Source organism: Hirundo rustica, chromosome 9 (genome assembly GCF_015227805.2).
Source record: "Hirundo rustica isolate bHirRus1 chromosome 9, bHirRus1.pri.v3, whole genome shotgun sequence".
Taxonomy (NCBI): Eukaryota; Metazoa; Chordata; class Aves; order Passeriformes; family Hirundinidae; genus Hirundo; species Hirundo rustica.
In genome coordinates, this window is record NC_053458.1 from 22,340,625 (window position 1) to 22,344,465 (window position 3,841).

Below are 3,841 nucleotides of genomic sequence, written 5' to 3' on the forward strand. Positions count from 1 at the left end.
TTCCTTTCTAGAAAACAAACAAACAAACAAACCTAATTAATTTTGTTAGAAGGAATTTACTTCTTCCTAAAAGGAAAGGTTGGCATTGCTGAATTACCTTTTGGAATTAATTATGAGCAAAGCACCCTCAACAAAACATGAGGACAAATGACTGGCCAAAGAACATGGCGCTGGGGGCTCCCCATTATGTCAGCCACAACATTAGAAAAGGGTTAGGGATATTCTGCAGGACCATTTGATGAAGGAAACCATACAGTGATTTTTAATCTTTTAATGCATGTAAATATAAAAATACACTTCCTCTGTTGGCTATTAGTAAATTACATACTGTCTGTAGAGCTGGGAGACTGGATTTTTTGTAACTAATTTTCATATAAAACATCTGTCAGCATATACTCTTTTATATGTATGCTGCTGCATGAATAGGGTCTTAATCCAAGGCAAGTAAATAGCTGGAAACTGTTCTTTTTCATATTTAGGATTCCTTGATTTACTGCTTGAAATTTTTTGGTACACACGGCAGACAGTTTCTAAAGCAGCCTAGAGACTTTTAACACATCTTCATTTTAATGAAGTTCAGTGCCTAATTTTATGTACATTTGGCCTTACTACAATAAGTCCACATTCAGAAGATTACAGGAGTATGAAATTTTTATGTCTGATAACAAAAGTCAGTTTCATACTGCTTTGAATAGAACTTTTAAAAAAAGTTCCATTGTAGTTTTAATGAGTACCAGATTCATCAGGTATCCTGCAACCTGCAGCATTTAAAATATACATTTGAGAAGTATGAGGAGTATATTCTTGCCTAAAGAGAAGAACCAAATTTATTCAGCAAGAAAGAGTTCAATCTGGTGAGAAACTTTTACTTGCAAATGACTTGAATGAGTGATTTCCTTCCCCTGAATCCATGCATATTGAAAGATGCTGCCTGACCCTGCTGCTTCACTAAAAAACTCGTCCTTAAGCAAACTGTCTGCTGGGCTGAAGAAATCTCCACAATAATCACTAAGTGTGGGAAAGAATTGGGTATATTCCCTTAATATATTACCATCAATATTTCTTGAAACTTTCTTAGAGTTTTTTTTTTTTTTTTTTTTTTTTTTTTTTTTTTTTTTTTTTTTTTTTTTTTTTCCCCCTGTCTTTTGTTTCTTTGACGTTCCTAACAGGGAGGCTGGCTGCAAGGTGTCTGACTCGCATCTAAACTGGAACTGGGCAAAGACCACCCCTTGTTTTCAAACACTCCTATGAATAATTAGCATCCACTGCAAAGCACTTGATATTTGCTGGCTGAAGGCTGGATTTGGGAAGCAGACCTGAAAGGTGGCTTATTCTTTATAATACTGTTAGATTCTGCCAGCTGTCATGTCTGAATAAATTAGAAATCCACCCAAATTTTCTAAATTGTCTAAGAATTGAAGTTAATATGCATAGAAATATTACTTATATTTAATTTATATATTAATTTGCATCTAAACAGCTGATAAAGCATCCAGACTGCATAGGTAAAGCAAATGTCTGGTTAAACTTTACAAAGGTCTGTAAATATTTACTAAATGCATACTTCACATCTTCTGTAGATTATGATGCAAATCTATCTAACAAACAAAAGGTATTATGGATCAGGCTGCAAAGATTTGTAAATACTACCAGTAAAGCAAATGCTGAGCTAACAGAGCCATATCATAAAAAATTAAGTTTTTGAGTGTCTTATCTCTCAAAGCTTTATAGTTTGAAGTTATGTTCATAAAAGTCCCCCCTGTCTCCTTCGTTAAACTTGTAATTAAAGCTGACCTGGTTATGAAGCCCTGCTATCTCACTCGTGTTGGGAGGACACATTGATTAGAAAGCTAGAGAATCCTCATTTCCATCCAAGTGATGATCTCTGCCCAGGAGCCCACTGTTCAGATAATGAGTGTGTTTACCTGGGTGTGTGAGTTTGGGCAGATCAGCCTTTGCACGTAGCCTGGCTGCAAGGACAATGACAGCTGCTGGAATGCAGCACCCCTGAACCTTAAGGACAACGTAGCACAAGCATCAGATGAAAGTCCTTACCCAGCCATGGCAAGTGTCACTTTGGGTCATGTCCACCTTAAATCATCATCTGTTCTTACGCAGGAAAACTTAGAGCCCTCTACAGTGCATTTTTGAATAAATAACATAGAAAGGTTTAAAAGGATGTTTGTATGATCATGCAAGGAGTCAATAAAAATGTGGAATACTTATAGAAATATATATTCTATATATATGTATGTAGTTAATAAACTCAACTTGAAAGAGGGTATCTTTAAAGAAACTGCATGATGAAATCACATTATGTAGGTATGTGGTGGTTTTTTTAAGTACAGTATCTTCTCTTTAAGTATTGTCTTATGACAGTATTATGGCTAAGAATTTTGATGGGGAAATTGATGTTTGTGAATTTGGTAGTTTGGAAAACTTTGCATAGGGGAGATGACATAGTCACTTATTTCCAGCTTGGTATGTGTGTGTGTAAGATTGAAACACGGTGATAAAAAACCCCAAACATCCAACCCCATTAAAATGGGACTGAGAGCAAACTCTCATTGTAAAAGATGCTTTTCAAGTCTGTGAGGTGTGACAAGATGATTATGTTGTTAGGAGATGTACTGATAGCTGCTGAGATAACATAAACCTACTGTAACTTATTTGAAGGAACAAGGAGTAAAAGAGACCCAAGCACACTCAGGGGTGATTGAAGAAATAATTATTGGTACACGATATAAACTGCAGATCATATCAAAGTATTCTAAAAAATATTTATTATGGCCATAGAGTGGGAAACGTCATCGTTTTTGATTTTGCCATTTTTGACAAACCCATTGGTGTTCCCAGGGGAGAACATCTCTTTCAGCAAGCTCTGCTAACAATGTTCTGAAGGAAATCCCTTTATGGGTTTCAGCAACACTTAAGAGGAATATCACTTTATTAGTAGCATGCTTTACTATTAAATGAATTGTACCTGGCTAGTGAGGAACCGTGATACTCCAGATTCCTTAACTGACAATATGTATGTATGCTCTAGCTTATGGTGATGATGAGGGTTTTCTACCTCTAAAAGCCTTGCTGGAGTTATTTGGGGTGGGAGACTCAGAGCTGGATTCAGTCAGTGGTCTCTAAACCCTGTCATTTCATAGGGTGGCATTTGTGTGGAGGGTAAATTCTGTTTCCTGTGCTCCCTGTGAATCTACCTGCACAAAGCATGGACTCTTGCAGTTTGCATTAGTAGGATTCAAATTCCCCCATGCTAAATACTGAACAGAATAATTTTTTTTCTTAAGAGGTTTTGTGCTTTTTGCCTTCCCTCTGACCCTTTTATGCCTTTCATGCTAAAAGAAAATCACTACATGTGTGAATGCAGCGGTATCAACCTAAAAAAAGTAATTGGCTTCTTGTGGAACTTCTCTTCCTTGTTCCATCGTTTCCAAGTGACATGATGTGTGGCCATTTTTTGTCTGTTTCTCATATCCCTTTTGGAGATCTTTACCCTGCTTTGCACCACTTTTATAGACCCAAACCCACATGGTTTTGATTTGGCACAGAATGGCAGATTGCTAACAGAAAGGATGTGATTCTTGTTTTGGCATATTGCTTGTTTTTCATCTACATCTCCTGTTGTGTCCATATTGAGCTTGGTTGTAAACTAGAAACTATGCTCTGTGGTTTTTTCAGCTGATAACAGCTCTCAGGAGGTTTGGGACTCTCATGAGGTTTAGTAAGATCAAGTGCAAGGTGTTGCTGGAGTGAGTCCAGAAGAGGCCATCCAGTTGATCAGAGGGATGGAGCACCTCTCGTATGAGCAAAGGCTGAGAGAATTGAG